We start from the raw sequence: 18,406 nt of genomic DNA on the forward strand, positions 1-18,406 counted from the left end.
AAGCAGAGCCTAGGAGAGCCTAGGAGTGTTCCCTGTTGACCCGGAAGCACTTATAACAACTCTCGGTCGGCAGTTGCTCCAACTGCCAGTCATCAACTGGGGAACAGGGTCTGGAAGAAGATGATATTCTGGAATTCAACAGACTCCTCTTCCTTGGAGCCAATAAGAAAGCCCTTGCATTCTTATCCTGGCAATGAGGAGGAATGAGCTTGTGGACCAGGAGACTTTTGACCAAGAGGCACAGTTTGGAGTGTGACTCATTCTTGCATTGATTGATCACAAGAAGTAAATGAGTTCTTGGTGATATGAATAAATAAATACAAAGATGCTGAGAAAATTCAGAAGAAGGGAGTGATGGATGTTGAGCCAGATGAATCAGAAAAGACTTCCTGAAATAAATATTTTTTTAGTACTCAAAAGAGAAAATAGAATGGAACTAATGTGTATTGAGTTCCTACATCTGCATGTCTGGCCTTTGAACAAGGCACGAGTACTTTCTCATGTGTGCTATGTTCTGGATAGCACTTCTGACTTCTAGCGCAGTGATTTTCTCTTCAGCTGCACCTAATCTGCACTCAACTCCATCCATCAAGGGCTTAGTTTGGGCTGTGGTGGATTTTTAGGTCTAGAATTTGTTTGGATTTCTTCAAAATTTGCTAGATCTGCTTTTTAGTTTCTATGCCCTGACAACATTTTCAAGCTTGCCATTTATTCCTTTGAATTGTAAACATAGCTGTATCTCTGGGCAATAATTCCATTTCAAGTGTATGTGCATCTCTTTGTTATCTGTTATTTCTTCTGGTTCTCATAGTGTTATCTTTCCCTGTGTTCTTTGACTCTGTGCTGGACAATATGTTTCTATTTTTTAATATATTTATTTTTGAGAGAGAGAGAGAGAGCACGTGTGCAGGGAAGGGGCAGAAGAGAGAGACAGAAAACACAGAATCTGAAGTTGGCTCCAGGCTCTGAGCTGTCAACACAGAGCCCAATGAGGGGCTCAAGCCCCATGAGATCATAACCTGAGCCAACATCAGACACTTATCCGACTGAGCCACCCAGGTGCCCCTCAACATTATTAAAAGGAGTAATTTGTAGCTTAGGATGGGAGTATTTTTTCTTCAGAGAGAATTCTGATTTGCTTCTGCCAGGCACTTGGGAATGCCACCAGTCCAAGACCACCTTAATCTGAATTTCTGTGCCCAGATTCAAGGCTGTTCATCTTTACTCTGAGAGTGAAGCCCTTCAGGACCCTGACTTTGAAAGAGGTGGAGAGTATTTGTTCAGGCTTCCCACTTGGAGGGGAGAGGGGATACTGCAAAATCCACAGCTCATTTTTGTCACTGTGACTTGTGGATTAATTTATTCTTCAAAGGCAAGAGTGGGGTCAAGTACTGGGCTCTCCTCTCTGAGCTCTCCCCTCCTCAGAGATTATGGCCCGATGATTCCCCATTAATGATCTAAGATGTTTGTTGTATTTCATCCAACTTTTTATTTGTCCTCAGAAGGAAGGGTTTATTCAAATCGCGTAGTTGTCCATTCCTGGAAGCAGATGTCACGTCTCATTTTTCCTTATGGTGATCGGGTGAGGTGAGCACATAGGAGTATTCCCATTTTACAGACGGGAAAAGGAGAGTCGGAAACGGACCAAGTCAAGCATTCCCCCAGGTGGAGGATACAAGAGGTGAATCAAGACTGTTTGGAGCCCGAAGCCTGTAGTTTTCTCAGTCTTCCGTGGTTGGGAATAGAAAAGAGGAGCAGGAAAGGTCAGAACAACACAAGAAAGCCTCCTCGTCAAAACAAAACTCCCTGAGTGGAAATGGCAGGCCAGCTGAGCAGGTGCTCCCCACTGGGGCGGGGCTCCCTGGGCCCGCTCGAGTGACCCTGTTTCTGAGGAAACATCTGCTCCTCGCAGAGCTGAGTGCACAAGAGGCAGGTGAGCATCTAGGTCGGGACAGATGTGCCCCCCGGAGAGAGTGCCCGAGGGGGGCTGCTGGGCTCACCTGGCCTGGGAGGGAGGGGGGTCCCGATGAGGCCTAATGGGAACCCCACAGTGACTGCTCCCCACCTTCCTCTCTCCCCTTCCTGCCTCCTTGTCCCCCTGCCTCCGGGAAATCACCCCGCAGCCTTTCCAGAGCACTTTGGTCCCAGACCTCTGAGATTATGAAAACATAAACACATTCAGTAATTACATCCCACCCCCACCCCCGCCACAAGCCAGTGGCTGTGTTTTTGTCCTGCAGCAGCAAGAATTCGCTTCAACGCTTGCTCCAAGCCCAGCGAACTGCAGACTGGACGGACCCTCTGTGTCCCTCTCCTCCCAGCTGCAATCTTGGTTTCAAGTAAAAAGTTTGCTTTCTCCCTGAAGTTTAAGCCCTCTGCTGAGCCAAGCTCTGTAAAGGGAGTGGATTTAAGCCCCTCGAGGACTCTCCTTTTGCACCTGGTAATATTTCTAAAATGAATTCTCACACTGTCCACCCAGGAGCTCATTAACACACAGTGGGTGTGTGTCTCAGTCTGACTGTGTGAGGCTCAATGGGAGATCCTACCCACCAGGAGACAGGGAATGTGGACTGAGAAGCCAGGCAGGGTAGGGGCAGGGGGGCAGGGGACCCAGCCTGGCTCTGGGTACGTGCCCAGGTTGTGGCCATGGCCCTTTGCCAGGTCCTGGAAGAGTTCCTCCCCACAGTGTCCCCATGTGTCCCCTCTCCAGTGGACCGAGGCTGAGATGCAAGCGTTTTCCTCTTGCAGATTTTTCTAATGCTCTTTTTCCCCACCGGGGTTGCTGTTTCATCAAGATTAACAGTCGATTGAGTCATTTGTAAAGGGGCCCTTTGATGAAGAGGAAGCACATAAATAAACCCTGCCTGTCCCCTAGGCTGCCCTCTGCTTTGCAGCCCAGAAGCACTCTGCCCCCTCATTCGATAGACCATCACCCTGCAGCGGGCTCGCCCGTCCCAACAGCTGCGTGCACAGGCCCTCCAGGGGCCACAGGGGAAGTGCTGTGTCGGCAGGGACGGGGGACCATGCAGCCTTGTCAGAGCCGTGTGTTCTGGGTCCAGCATCCCTCCCTCAGGCAAGGCAGTGGGCAATAGCGTGGGCACCAATTCCAATTCTGCCATTACCTGTGTAGTTTGGGGACTGTTACTTCTCCTTGCTGAGCCTCAGTTTCCTAATCTGCAAAGTGGCGATCATCACAGACTGTGTCCTGGGGTCGTTGGGGGAGTCAGTCAGTACGAGAATGCTCACAGAGTCCTTGGGCCTGGGCCTGGTGCTTGGCTCACATGCTCCTGGCCAGGGAGAAGAGTGCCCTGCTCATGGTCTTCGCTTGGGGGCAGTTGTGTCCCACAGAAGTTACCAATGGGGAGCGTCATGTAGAGCCACACAAAGCCTTGGGACTGGCCAGCTCGTCCCCTTCCTTGCAGTCCCAGCCCCAGGAAGCCCACGGCTCTGAAGGTGAATTGAAGAGTGTGGGGCAAAATGTTATAAGGGAAGCGTCCAGAGTACAGAGGCCCCATTACAATGCAGTGTGTGTGTGTGGTCGCATTGTGGTCGGGGGAGTCTGAGAGATGCAGGGCCCAAGCCCATGAGCCTTTCTCCATTCAGATCTAGTTAAATTAGTGTTGGTGGTATAGTGGAGAGCATAGCCGCCTTCCAGATCTAGTTAAATTAAATAGTGACGACATGGAGAGCACACCGCTTGGGACTACGGAAGGCTCAGATCACCACGGAAACGGGAGCCCTTGACAAAGCATCTCCAGTCATCTTGGCAAGAGCCAGAGAGGACCTGGGAAGGGGTGAGGGTGGAGGAGTGACAGGCCAAGGACACGGGAACATGAAGGAGGTCTTGGTCCCAGGGGCAAAGGCTGGGCATCTCCGGGCCTCGGGTGTTTATTGAGTGCTTTCCAGTTCACCCAGCCCTGTTTTTGTTTTTGTTCTTTGTGAGTTTTTTTGTTTGTTTGGTTTTGGGTTTTTTTTTTTTTTTTAATAGCTCTATAGGAGAATACAAACTAGCAAAGGACACAGCCCTGCCCTCAGGAAGTAAGAACCTAACGGCAGCGCAAGCCCTGCCCCCCTGAAACATTAACTAAGCAAGAAGGGAGTTTGCAGGGCTGTTGGTCCTACGTGAAAAATGAGCAGGGGCTTTAGCCATCTCTGAAAATGAGGGGGTTGGAGTAGATAGTTCTTCTTGGAACTAGGTTTATTTTTTTAAGTTTTTATTACGGAAAATATCCAACATATACCAAAGTAGGGGGGTAGTCAAGGAAGCCCCACGGACCTACCTACCTCGGTGTATCTTGTCTCTCCTCACGTGCCTTTCATTCCCGGGGTATTTTAAAGCACATTCCAGAGATGCATCATTTCCCACATAATCCTTCAGTATGCATGCGACACAGGATATTTTAGGTTTCTTCCAGCTCTGATCGGGTGTGAGTGCATGTGCGGGGGTGAATGTCAGAGTACTGCTCTGGAGGGGTGAGGAGGAAGTGATGTGTCCATCTGGGGTTTGAGGGATGTGGGAAACACTATGTTATGCACACACGCACGCATATTCAACCAGCAGCCCCAAGGACCAGCTCTAACCAGCCCAAGATTATCCTTCCTCTTCCTAGCGGACCTCAGCCCAGGCAAGTCCAGCTGGAACAGATTGGACCGAGCAGATAAACATCCTTTTCTTCAGCAACCATGTGATGACCTCACTACCCTGCAGGCATTGGGGTTGGCACTGGGGGGGGGGGGAGGGCAATGGCTCTGAGACCCAGAGACTAATGACAGAGGCCAAAAAGATGGCTGTGTCCCTTCCAGGCAGGTGTGGGAGGCCAGGGATCTACTGAGAGCCCTGGGAGTGGCCCCGGCACCCTCTCCTTCCCTGGCCACTGAGAGTGCGGTCAGGCAAGACAGAGTCCAGTGCACAGCTCATGTCCACCTTCCAGAACCAGAGAAACACTCCAGGGGAGTGACAAAGGCTCAGCAAACGTATGGGACTAAATCAGACCAGACCCAGAAGCACTGACCCTGGGGCTGCCGCGTGTAAGATGCCGAAGGATCCTTCTGGGCTTTCCCACAGCTCAGCAGAAACATCAACTTGGCCGCAGGCCCTGGAGCAGGGTTTTAAGTGCCTGAGATGAGGTTAGAGATAATAGTCAAGTGTCTTGGGAGACTCAGGAATTTAGTTCCGCTACTGGCTCAAGGCTGAATTTCATCTAACATCCCAACCGTGCCTGTGCTGAAGGGACACACAAGGGAGAGCACCCCTCTTCATGACCATGAGGTTGCATTCATGAGGCACCTACTGTGTGCCTTGTGCTGTGCCAGGCCTGCTCTCATGCAGTCTCCCACCTAGTGGGGAGAATGGCATTAATCCACAGTTGTGTAAATGCCGTGCTGGGTCTGTGACTGCGTAGGGACTGGCCCCCGCAAAGACACGTTGTTCCTGGTTTTACCAGCAAGGGATCGCTCATAGGGCTACACTGCCAGCCCAGAGTTGCACAGAGAGAGAGAGAGAAGCAAGTGTCCAACACAAAGCCCATGTTCTTGGCATGACACCGTGTTCTCCCATGCCTGGGGCCTGCCAGGGAAGGGAGGACAGGTAGGTGTGAAGTAGTGGCCTCCAGCATAGGCCAAATGCAATGGGGAGCCACGGCATGACTGAGGAGCTCTGAGGAGGGCAGCCACACTCTGCCGCTCCCACCACAGGACTGGGGCCTACAGGTACAAGTCACAGGTAGACTGACAATGTGAGGAGCCCATCCATGACCCAGATTGTTCCGTGCAGAGGAATGACTAAGCTCTCAGTTATAGCTGAGTTATGACTCGTTGTACATAGTTACATAATTATAACTAGTTATATATATGGATTACTAGACTTTACATATATATGGTAACATAAACTATATATAGAACTAGTTCTAACTAAACTCACCACACTGTTGATAAAGAACTTTCACAGACGTGAACGTTCGTAACAAGCCTGCGAGGTAGCTCGCCGCAATGCCATTTTTCAGATGAGGAAACTGAGGACAGTCTTGATTGCCTGAGGTCTTAGCTGAGTAGGAAGAGCCAGGACGTAAGCACACGTCTGTCTGACCCCAAGGCTGGTGCATCGGAGGTCCCCGGAGGGTAGAGAAGAGGCTGACAGGCCACCCTGGAGAGGATCCCCATGCCATCTTGAGACTCTTCGACAGTGGGGACAAAGAGCAGTTCTGATAAGGCCTAAAGGAAGAGGGAGACCAGTTTTGGTCCTTAGGCGGTGGGGCGGGAGGTGGGGGAGGGAGAACACCCAAGATGAGGGAGGGCAGTGCTAGACATTACAGGGTAGAAGGGAGGGGCCTCTGTCTGGACAGCAGAGCCAGGTTATATAATGAGTAGGACATCTGGTGGCCATATATAGGATCCAGTGGCCACATCACTTAGCCCCTCAATCTGTTCTGGCCTGGGGCTAAGAAGTCTCTCAGTCCTGGGGCACCAAGGTGGCTCAGTCGGTTGAGTGGTTGAGAGTCCAACTTTGGCTTAGGTCATGATCTTGCTGTGTATCAATTTGAGCCCATATCAGACTCTCTGATGTTAGCACAAAGCCTGCTTTCGATCCTTTGTCCCCCTCTCTCTCTCTGCCCCTCCCCTGCTCACACTCTGTCTTTCAAAATAAATAAATAAATAAAATAAAATAGGGGCACCTGGGTAGCTCAGTCAGTTAGGCTCGTGGGTTCGAACCTGGGGTCAGGCTTTGAGTTGGCAGTGTGGAGCCTGCTTGGGATTCTCTCTCTTCCTCTCTCTGCCCCTCCCACATTTGCACTTTCTCTCTCTCTCTCTCTCAAAATAGATAAATAAACTTTTAAAAAATCTTTAAATAAGTAAATAAAATAAGACTCCTCTCAGCTCTGCACCCTTGGGTCCCGCCCACACCCCTCCTGCCCATCCCCTCTGCCACCATGTCACTGGAGCCACTCAAGAAAGTGACCAGCCCTTCAGAGAAAGTCCACATCAACAAGTATTCGGTCCATAAGAACCTGTGTGCTTTTCCACCTGCTCACTCCAACCTCTGCCCCAGCTGCCTGCTCCCCATGGACTGTCACCTCGCTGTTCCGTCCCCTTTGGTTGTGCGGTCTGCTGTCGGACTCTGGCCACGCCCCCACTTCCGCTCCACAGACTTTGCAGGCCCTTCAGTCTTTCTCCCCAAACCCGGCCCACGCCTTCCGCAACAGGTGCCCACACAGGCCATAACCGCAGGCCTGTCATGGCTCGTCCTGCTCCACTTCAGAGTTAAGGCAGCTCCTCACTGTCTGAGAAATGCATGCCAGTCCAGGGCGGCAGAAGGCCGAGGGCCGCCCTGGGGAGAAAGGCTGTTGTGATGAACATATGGAGAAAGAGAAGCAGATGGCCCGGGCCTGCGGGACAAGGTCTCGGAGGGACTACTGGGGTCTGACCAGACGCCTGTGCTGTTCCAGGCTGTTCGTCATGGCTCTTTCTTGTCAACCTTGACTCCCGAGAGAGTGTGGAGGGGGTCAGTGGGGACAGGTCTCCTGGGGCCTGAGGTTGGGGAGAATGACTGAGCAAGGCCCAGTTTCCGGAAGAGCGTGCCTGTGGAGACGGGGGTGGGGACTTTGGACACAGCAGCGTGAATCCCGGCCCATGGATGCCCCAGACAAGGGCACATGTGTCGCTACTGGGCCCAGGGCTGGGTCTAGTCAGGACAGGATGGTCTCTCCATCTCTGGGGCCCCAGCCCTTCAGCATCAGCCTTCTGAAGGTCACACTTGGACCAAGGCCCATTCAGTGTGCATGGAGCAACTGAATGGGGTTTGGGAAGTGTCCCCAGAAATAACCAAATCCCAATTTTCATTTGAATATTTTGCCATTGACAGGAGACCAGTAATGAATATGGTTACATCTCCTTTCCTGGTTCTTACACGAAGGTGGGCGGCCGGCCGGTGTTTCTATCTAGTTATAACATCAGTTAGTTGTCTTTATTTTGCTGTCTGCTTGTTGTCTATACTCGCTCATGCCAGGGTGTCTTTCCTGGGAGCTGTGAGAGCAAAAGGGGCTGTGTCTGAATAGCTTCCTTCGGCACTGTGATGTGGTGGCCTCTTTTGGTGACATGGCTGTTTGCAGACACAGTCTTCACTGCCTTCCTACCTGTCATGACCCAAATACACCCAGGTACAAGGGCTTTGGGACTGAGTGACCACATGGGGGTCCTCAAGGATTTGGGAGGTGGAGGCTCCAGAGTCCAGGCTCCAGAGACTGAACCCATGAAGGTTAATCTGTTGATTTAAGTCATGACTAATTTTAGCATTTAATTCTTTCACATCTGGAAACTCCATTGGGTTCTTTTTCAGATGTGACTGATGATTTCTGACCGTGAGCTCTTGCCAGCTCATCTTTGCAATGCCATCCTTTATTTTGGAAAAAACATTTCCTATGTAACTCTTCGTGCCTCTCCATTTCAGGATCTGAAGTTTGTGGGGGTGGGGCACGGAAATCCATCATTGGTTTTCTTCTGTTGACCCTCATTCGTGGCTACTTGCTTCTTTATGATTTGCTTTTTTTAAGCAAATTCCTATGTACCTGATCTTAATCAGTAGGAATCCTGAAGGCCTGGGTTAAGGATATTTTCCTCTGGACAGGATTTAAATCTGATTTTCCCAGAAGCCAGAGAGTGTGACCATTCTTGGGAGCATTTTCACTCACTGATCAGGTCTGGCTTTACTTGAAGGCTCTGAGAGTGTCCCTTTTTGCTATTGGACCAAGGTTGTCTCGAGGGACAGGTCACAGGTCACAGGTGATGTTGGCACATGCCGTCGGAGTAATGGTGTTCCTCCCTCTGCTTACTACTCCCTCCTCCCAGGTGTGGTTTGTTCCTTTCTACTGGGGGTAAAATGGGTTTCCCCTACTTCAAGCGAACCCAGCAATGCATCAAAAAGTATATTTGATTCAGGATTTAGATGTTTTGCAGCTGAAGGGCTCCCTGGCAATCTGGTCTGCTAGAGTCAGCAGTTCTATTGCTAATCTGCTTATAGTTCACTCACTCATTCAACAAATATCCCGAGTACATATCCTGTGCCAGGCATGGTTCTAGGTACTGAGGATACACTTCTCCCCTCCTGGAGCCTGCGGTCTGATTCCAGAAGGAGCCAGTCCCAGGGGTCCACTCCAGTCCGTGGAACACACACCAGAGCGGCATGTCTTATTCGCTCTGAACGATTGTGTCCCTACCGGGCATCATGCAACGTGCCAGGCAGTGGAGGTGCAGAGATAGGCAGCCCTGGGCTCAGCCTGTACTTATCTAACTGAGGAACAGGGAAGAGCCATTTCAGGGCATTGTATCACCACACAGAGGAGTAAGCATTCTGATGGAGATGGAAAGACAGACGAGCGAGTGATACTCTGCTTGGGGGTTGGGGTGGGGTTGCTGAAGGAGGTGACATTTGAACAGCATCTGTAAAGATGAGTAGTTGTTGCCTGGGAAAGAGAGAGAGAGAGAGAGATCATTTCCAGCAGAGGAAAGGGCTAAAGGCTTGCAGTCCTGGAGGAGCCCAATGCATGAGGGAGCTGGGCTAGAGATGGACACGGAGTTTGCCCGTCTCCCGAGCCTGGTGCCACCCTGTGTTCCCTTCCCTCCAGCCTCCCACCGTGTCACTGACCAAGTCCAGCAGCTTCTGCTTCATAAACACTATGTCCCTACCCCTTCTTTCCCATCTCTACCCACCACGTTGGCTCAGGCCTTGTCATTTCCTGTGTGGACGGGCACTGCAGTCTCTTAACTGGTTTCCGTGCCTCTGCCTTCATCCCCTTCCAGCCCATCTTCTACTATGCTGCCAGGGTCCTCTTTCAAAGAGGAATACTTAATCACGTCACTCCCCCACTTACAATCCATAGGCGGCTCCCACAGCTTTTAGGAGAGGGCTCAGAGTCCTTGGATTAACCCAGAAGGACCCTTTCTGTGACCACTTCTCCAGCCTTATCTCCCATCTGCCCTTTCCTCCAGCCAATAACTTCTTATGTTCCTTGGGCAAGCCTTCCTGCTTCACAGCTCAAGAAGCCAGCCTGTGCTGCCACCTCTGGAAGGGCCTCTGGCCACCACGCCCCCAGCCTGACTTAGAGCCTCCTCCTTAATGCTCACCCAGGACCCTGTGCACATTCTTTTCGTAGCATCATGACATTGAACCATCGTCACAATGCCTGTCTACCCTCCCGGAGATCGTAAGCTCAGGGGACATGTGGGCAGAGTCTATCTATTTAGTTTTGTATCTCTGGGCACCTAGCAGAGTGAGGGACACAGGGTAAACACCCAGCAGATGTTTGATGAATCAATCAATCCGGAGGGTCAGGGGTGGAAACGTGTGGGCCCATGCAGCTTTGCATGCATGTGGAGTAAACAAAATGAGCAGGGCATTTCTCTGGGCCATCAGAAAGGCCCAGCCGCCTGATTTCTGATCTCGGGATCTGTTTCCTCATTGGTGCAATGGCTGCCCCGAGGCTGGTTCCTGGCAGCCCTTTGCACCTCTGACATTCTGTGAGTCTGCAGATCTGTGACCTGTGGAGAGAGGATGCTTTGGAGCAGTGGTTCTCAAACTATGTTCCCCAGGTGGCCACCAGCAGCGGTGCTTAGGAGCGTGGTTCAATGTATATGCTCAGGGCCCCCTCCAGACCTACAGAACCAGAAATCTGAGTGAGGTGGGGGCTCCGCAATGTGCTTTAACAAGTTCTGCAGTAATTCTAGTGCACGCGGAAGTTTGAGAAACAGGGGTTTAGAAGAGCTTTGTCACCCAGCACAATTGCGCGGAGGGGGTAAGACATGGAGATTATTGCCACAGACTCCCAGAGCCCAAGAACCCGGCAGCTGTGACTGGCTGTGACCCTGCACCCCCTTTTCCCAGGACTCTGTGCTGGCAGAACCCAGAAATATATCCCTTCACACTTCTCTCCTTCCCTGCAGTAGTACGCAGAGAAAGAGGGGCACTCTGAAGCCACAAGAGACTGTTTGGAATGCTGGCTCTGCCAGGCGATGGCCCTGCACACCTTACCTAGCCCCTCTCAGCTTTAGTTTCTTCAAAAACAGACTAATAATACCTCATATGGGGGTTAGGAAGACCGAATGGTGCATACTGATGCTGAATAAAGATTATTACCAAATTGTTACAGTGATTGTTATTAGGTCCTCCTGCCCTGCACCTCAGCTCTCCCCTCAGACAGAGGTGTTCAGAGGAACCTCAAGGCTCCAAAATACCAACCCATTCTCTTGGCTCCTGGCTCAGCACAGGGGCCATTTTGAAGGCGAACCCAGGAGAGTACTTCACTGCAGAGACACGACCAGACAAGTGCCCCAGACTAGGGGCAGTAGTGGGTGGGGAGCAAGGCATGCTGGAGAAAGGAAAAGTGATATGAGGCTTTCATTTGATTTCCTAAGTCCCCCTCCTAGAGAATCAAGAGCCCAGGGCTAAAGCCGTTTGTAGGGGTGTGGCTAAGCTGTTGACCCAGAGGCCATCACCTCGGGAGCTCCCCCCACCCCCTTGCTCTCTAACCAGACTTGCACTCACCATGTTGGCTCCTAAAAGGACCATGGCTTGAGGCTATAGGGACCAGTATTTTGTAATGGGACTTTAGAATTTAAGAGGCCTGGTTCTGCCACTGGCTAGCCAGGTGATCTTGGGCATATTACCTAACCACTCTGTGCTTCAGTTTCCTTATCAGTAAAATAAGAATAATTATTGCATCTATTTCTTAGGGTTGCTGAAAGGCGCAAATGAGATCATGTATTTGCAGTACCTGATATGATGTAAGAGCTAAAAAAAAAAAAAGTTACAGCAGTCCTACTTCGTGGGAGGGGATTTGATTGCGAAAAGTGGCTGACTAGAGGTTTGTCAAGAGAAGGAACTCATCAGCCAGGCTGGTGTTTTAGGGTCCTGCAGGGTGGTCTACCATTGTCCTTTGCCCTCAGCAAGGAAGTGACCACAGGCGAGTCCCTAGAACTCGCCATGGTGCCCAGCCTGCTCGGAGAAGATCTCTCCCCACCATGCCCCACCCACCAGGACAACTTCCATCCCCCATCTGCACCCCTAATACCTGGGGTCCAGGAGCAGAGGAGGAAACCAAGTCCAGGGGCCTCCCAGTGGAGAAGGTAGGTGCAGAAGTAGGTGTGGCAGTGAGGTGGAGACAGCCCCTTTGCAGAAACTCAAGGAGGCATCTCCCTAATGGAGCTCCCAGCAGCTGGGTCCAGAAAGGGCACCGGCTGACCCCCAGGAGAGAACGGACTCCCTGCCAGATGCGCAGCCTCACCCCTACCTGAGAAGCAGGCAGGATCTGACCAGGGAGCTTGGCTCGCACTTATCTCTCAGTACCTGGAGGAGGAAGTGAAGGCAGCAATTAATTGTACAAGGCGGGTGGTTTGTGCAGCTTAAGTTCAGATAAAAAGTTTAATTATCCCTAAACCCTAATACAAATTAATTAGCCTTCCGTATTAGGACAGTAAGCTTTCCGGCTCTTGCCACAGCCCAGACATCACTGCGGATTACCGAAGATGTGCCAGGAAAGAGAGGTGGGCAGAGAGGCAATGAGGGCCTGAGCCCCGCCTGCTCCAGGCCAGACAGCACCTCACGGGCCACAGGGGAGGTCTGAGGTGAGCTCGATAGCTCATCTGTACCTGGAAGTCCCTCCTGGAAGGACTTTCTTGTCCCTTATTTTCCTTCACTCCCAGAGCCAAGCCCAGGAGTGGGGAAAGGGAGTCCTTATTTGCATGACGAAGGAAGACAAAAGGAAATAAGGCTGAAGCCTTACATTTTTTTTTCTAGGTCATGACATTTTCTCTTTATCTTTTCTCACCCCTTTCTTTCCTCAAAATTCCACAAAGAAAATAGGCCATAGATGCCAGGAGGACGTAGGGAGTCACTGTGGGCTCCTGCATCCCAGGGCTCCCAACCTAGGTGGGCCCCAGGAGGTGGGACGAAGGCCCCGCCCATGAGGAGCCAAGCCTCGCAGTCACAATTAGCTGCTATGTGGTGGTGAGTGGTTACCGAGTCGCAAGCGGGTAGTTTTGGCAACAACATAGCAAGGTATGTTTTATTCATTAACTCACACACTCCACCAACCTTTATTCAGGTGTGAGCTGGGGAAGGACATGCTTGGACCTGCATTTTACAAATGTGGCTCGTTGTAAATTGAAAAGGGGACAAAAGTGCAAGTGAAAGGTCCGGTTGGGAGGCTTTTGCTGCCGTCCAGTCTAGAAGCAGCCGCGGGCTAGGCCCTGGATTGGTTTAACAAACACCAATAAAGTTCACGCTCTGTGCCAGGATGGAGCATTCCCCAAATAGGCCCTCACTAATCCCTCGCAACAACTGTGTGAAGGTAGGTACTGCTATTTTATCAGTCCCAGGAGCTGTGGTCAGAGACGCTAAGGGGTGTGCCCAAAGTCACCAGCTAGCGAGTGGCAAAGCCAGGATCTGCCTCAGAGTCCACACGTGTAACTGCCGCACGGAACCACTGCCACTGAGGCAGCAGAGACAGGGGAAGGGGTGGGCTCCACTGATCCCCCAGAGCCCGCTCCCACGACCATCCTCGCCCACTACCCGCTGCCCAGAGGAGCAGGATGTGGAGGACAGAGCCGGGCAATGGAAACAGACCAACCTGGGCTTTAACCCAGACAGTTCCACCACCTGAGGACCTTACACACGTCCCTGGACATGGGCTCCCCATCCCTAAGGAGGCTTAACACTACCTGACGGGTTACTGAGGGACCCACGGGTGCAGGTAGAGTTCCCAGCACCGGCTCCAGAGCGTGATTCCCATCTGTCCTTCCATCCTCCATCCCTTCTTCAGGCCGGACGTCCCTGACCCCTTGATCATTTCCCCATGAGAAGAGTTCCAGACAATTGACCACCCTAACTTTGGATGTGATCTAGTTAATCGATGTCTAATAGAGGATACAGTGCCCAGAACTCCACCCAGCAGCCTAGAAGTGGTCGGCCCCAAGGAGCAAGTCTGAATATCTACTCCCTCTTTCTGGACATTCGCTTTTTATTTTATTTTTTTAATGTTTTATTTTATTTTTTTTGATACAGAGAGAGACAAAGCATGAGAGGGGGAGGGGCAGAGAGAGAAGGAGACACAGAACCAGAAGCAGGCTCCAGGCTCTGAGCTAGCTGTAAGCACAGAGCCTGACACAGGGCTTGAGCCCACAAACATGAGATCTGACCTGAGCTGAAGTTGGAGGCTTAACCAACTGAGCCACCCAGGCGCCCCTGGACATTCGCTTTTTAGCAGCTGCGTTATGCAGCTGGCTGTGTCAAAGTAAAATTTCCCTGGTGATTTTTAACACGGATGGCTCTCAAGCTGTTTTTTCCCCATCAGCTATACAAGTCATTGATTATTTGAATCAAAATGCCGGTGTTGTCATTCATCTTTGTTAAAATTAATCTGGCTGGTTTCACCCATGATTACAACCTGTTAAAATCCTTTTGACTCTGAAAGACCTCAATTCATAGTAGTGCTGTCATTTAGAAATGTGAAGAGCTTGCTTTAAAATAACCAGCAGTCAGAGAAGGGCAGATACTCTGTGATTTCACTGAAGTGTGGAATCTAAAAAAGAAAACAAAGGAACAAACAAAACACAACACAAACAGACTCATAGATAAAGGAAACAAACTGTTGATTACCACAGTATTTAATGGATGAAATACGTGGAATAGATGAAAGGGATTAAGAAATATGAACTTCCGGGGTGCCTGGGTGGCTCAGTCGGTTAAGCATCTGATTCTTGATCTCAGCTCAAGTCATGATCTCATGGTTCGTGAGTTTGAGCCCCAAGGAGGGCTCTGCACTGACAGCATGGAGCCTGCTTGGTTGGAATTCTCTCTCTCTCTCTCTCTCAAAATAAATAAATAAACTTTAAAAAAAGGAAGCACAAACTTCCAGTCATGAAATATAGGGGATGTAGTGTGCAGCATAGAGAATAGTCAGTAAGGTTGTAATAACTTTGTATGGTGACAGATGGGTAACTACACTTATCATGGGGATTGTTGAGTGATGTATAAAAATATTGAATCTCTATGATGCATGCCTGAAGCTAATAGGATATTGTATGTCAGCTTTACTTCAATAAAGGAAATTAATTGTAAAAATAATAATCAGCAGTACCCTTATCAACACCATCATCATCATTATCATGGGATCTGAGTAGAAGAAGGTTAAAACAAAAACAATGATGCATTGGTGTGCAGAGTTCAAAGAAGGATTAAACAGCGAAGGCACAGGAAAGGTGAAAGTGAAGCTGGTCCTCAGAATTAGGGCAGGAATTCAGACTCCATGGCTCAGAAAGTGTGGCTACCAGTGGCTCTAGTGTTTGACTTGCTGCAGCCTACCTCCTTCAAGAGACTGGTCTCATCTCAAAGGCAAATATCCAAGGAAGGGAAAAAGTCACCAATATCATTAGCTGGCCGGGGGACCGCACATCATAACTACCATGAGCAACCACTTCACACCCACTGGGAGGGCAAGACTCAGCAGACAAATAGTAACAAATGGCGGTGAACCTGTGGAGAAAGAGGAGCCCCAGTTTAAGGCTGCTGGGAATGCAAAAGGGCGCAGCCACTTTAGAAAACAGCATCTGGCAGTGCCCCCACTGTTAAACATGGAGTCGCCACGTGACTCCTCAAAACTTGTACACAAACCTTCAGAGCAAAGTTTGTTCATAATAGCCTCGAAGTGGAAGCAACCCAAATGTCTGTCAACTGAAGAATGAAAACGCAAAATGTGGGGCATCTGTACAAGTGGACGTTACTCAGCACTAAAAGGGGATAGAGAAGGGCCAGAAGGGTACACCGTGAAACCTTAGCGTGTCACGCTAAGTGAAGGAAGGCAGACGCAAAAGGCCACCTAGTGTGTGATTCCATCTATATGAAGTGTCCAAAATAAGGAAATCCAGAGACAGTAGTTTCATGGTTGCCTAGGGCTGAGGGGTGGAGTGTGGGATGGTCACCTACTACTAATGGGTAGGAGGGATTGGAGGGGTCAGTGATGAAAATATTCTAAAATTAGACCCTGGGGATGGCAGCACAACTCTGTAAAGATGCTGAAACATGTTGCATTGTATGATTTTTAAAGTTTTTTCATGTTTATTTATTTTTGAGAGAGAGAGACAGAGAACGAGCAGGGGAGGGTCAGAGAGAGAGGGAGACACAGAATTGGAAGCAGGCTCCAGACTCTGAGCTGTCAGCACAGAGCCCGATGCAGGGCTCAAATCCATGAACCATGAGATCAGGACCTGAGCTGAAGTCGGATGCTCAACTGACTGAGCCATCCAGGTGCCCCTGAATTATATGATTTAAATGAATGAACTGCATGATATATAAGTTATATGTTAATAAAGCTATTAAATGAATCCAGAAAAGGAGCTCATTGGCCCAGCTTGAGTCTGGCACCTCATTCTGAACTTGTTACCTTTGCCTCGTGGGAGCAGGGGTGTAGGGGAAGGTTTGTAAGAATACGGCAGCTCCTCTGAGAACCAACTCCTCTGGACAAAGTTTGTGTCATAACGGTGGGGAGGGCACAGTTCCTAAATGGGTAGGCTGTTAGCAGACAAAACAATAGGTACCCACCACACAGGCTATTTATAGAGAATTTATATTTACCCAGAGACAACATTAAGTGCTTCTTCTGAATCATCTCATTAATTATTACAACAACCCTGTAAGTTAGGTATATAAAACCTATTTTATATTTGGTGAGGCTCTGCTTAAATAACTTTCTCAAGGTCACTTAACCAGTAAGTAATGTGGGGCTAGGGATCAACCTGGGACCAGTCTCCAGCCTCCTCTCTCAATCATTAGGCCATGCTGCCTCCCTCTGGCTTTATATACGTTGTTGAAAGCTTCTGGAACACACCACTGGAGACCTAGCTTTAGATCCATTCTTTATTTCATTGACGTCTTTACCCTTTCACTAAAGGAGATCCTTCTAACCAGCCAGTTAACCCTCTCAAAGCAAGAAATAAGGTTGATTTGGCAAGATGGGTGCTTAATGAGCAATACAGCTGATTTACCAAGGATGCGCAAGCTGCCCATTTAATATTTGCTCTCAAATTCTGCCAGCAAGTGTGATGGCAGAGTTGATGGATGCCAGGCCGGAGGGTCTGTGGTTTCTCCGACTTCCTTGCCTGTCTTCAAAAATATCAATACAGTGGGGTTCGGCCTCCGGTCTCTTGGTATTTCTGCGCTGCACCGTCGTTTCCCAGCCCTCATGGGCCGTTCTCCACAGTCCCAGCTGCACATCCCTCCTGTCTCCTGGGGCGGGATCCAGGTGTGCCAGGGCGCGCCAGGTGCACCAGCTGTCTTCAGTGCCTCCACCTGCTGGGCCCTCACCTGCTCTCCCCTCCCCTGCCTCAAGCCCTGGCTTCTTCCCCACAAGCATCCCGGCTTTTCTAAGAGGAAGCCTGTTCTGGGTAGGAAAGGCAGAGAGCGCCTGGGAGTTTGCCCCCGTCATCTGTTACCAGCGGACCATCTGCGCCAGCTGCCGGCAGGGAGCTCTGCCCCTCGTTCTCTCTTCCAGCGGATAAAACCACCCTTCTGTGTCCGTAACACTTTTCACCACCCCAGTCACCCCAAAATGTAGCCTTTCTGACTCCGTGCGTGCATACTCCTGCCACGCTTCATTTCCACCCACAATCGTGGGTACTCGATGCGCATCTCTCCGTCACAAACCCGAAAACCCCAGTAACATGATTCGCCTCTAGGAGCAGCCCCCTTTTTCTTCATCCTGGGGATTTGACCATGGGACAATGGGCTGTGTTTTTAGAGTTTCCCAGCAACAGAGATCGAGGTTTCCAGGATGCCTAGGCGAAAGTAAGGGTGTGTGTCATTTCTAGAGCTGTAGCTGTCACAGTAGGATCGTGGCCCAAGTTACTCTTTTTATCTCTGCTTGACATACAACAAGGCTGAAGCCCCAGGTCACATTCCTCCCAAGGTCAGGCGGTGATTAGATGGTGAGCTGGGTGGGGCTTGAACCCTGGCGGCCTAAGTCCGGAAGCCAAGTTCCCAACCCCACCAGTGGAGGCCCCTCTTGAGCAGCATGGCGGAGGAGGCAAACCTAACATCAGAGTTCCCAGAAAGAGCTACCTCGGGCTTCAGGGCGTGACTGAGGCAGCTTGAGCCGGCGCAGAGGGCAAGACCCCAAGGAGAAGGAAGAGCATTTTCAAAAGAGGAGCCTAATTCATAGGGTGTTGAGAGGCTTCAGCGAGGTCAGTCATTCACTCACCAAACGTGTGTCAACAGCTGAGTAGCCTTTGAAAAGCCTCCAGGCGCTGAGGCGAGGAGGACATCACACTTCTGAAACTGTGCACCCAGTCCCCTTCCACATCCTCTCTGCATCCTCCAGACACCTGGGTCCCCTCAGGCCAGGTGACTTTGAGCCTCACAGTTTTG

At 50.4% G+C, this 18,406-nt stretch overlaps 1 protein-coding gene and 1 long non-coding RNA gene across 4 annotated transcripts in view; one reads left to right on the forward strand and one right to left on the reverse strand.

Annotated features, from left to right (window-relative positions):
- Positions 1-18,406, forward strand: part of KCND3 (potassium voltage-gated channel subfamily D member 3) — a 205,823-nt gene that overhangs the window by 175,382 nt on the left and 12,035 nt on the right. The window lies entirely within an intron of this gene.
- On the reverse strand, positions 1,488-12,907 carry LOC115299147. 2 transcript variants are annotated; one of them, XR_003912008.1, is made up of 5 exons: positions 12,816-12,907; positions 12,060-12,334; positions 9,023-9,455; positions 5,921-6,210; positions 1,488-1,726 (listed from the first exon to the last, which is right to left on the reverse strand). It is a non-coding gene; the product is annotated as an uncharacterized LOC115299147 (long non-coding RNA). The 2 variants fall into 2 exon arrangements; XR_003912009.1 differs by lacking the exon at positions 1,488-1,726 and adding an exon at positions 4,970-5,117.

The sequence above is a fragment of the Suricata suricatta genome, chromosome 8 (genome assembly GCF_006229205.1).
Source record: "Suricata suricatta isolate VVHF042 chromosome 8, meerkat_22Aug2017_6uvM2_HiC, whole genome shotgun sequence".
Taxonomy (NCBI): Eukaryota; Metazoa; Chordata; class Mammalia; order Carnivora; family Herpestidae; genus Suricata; species Suricata suricatta.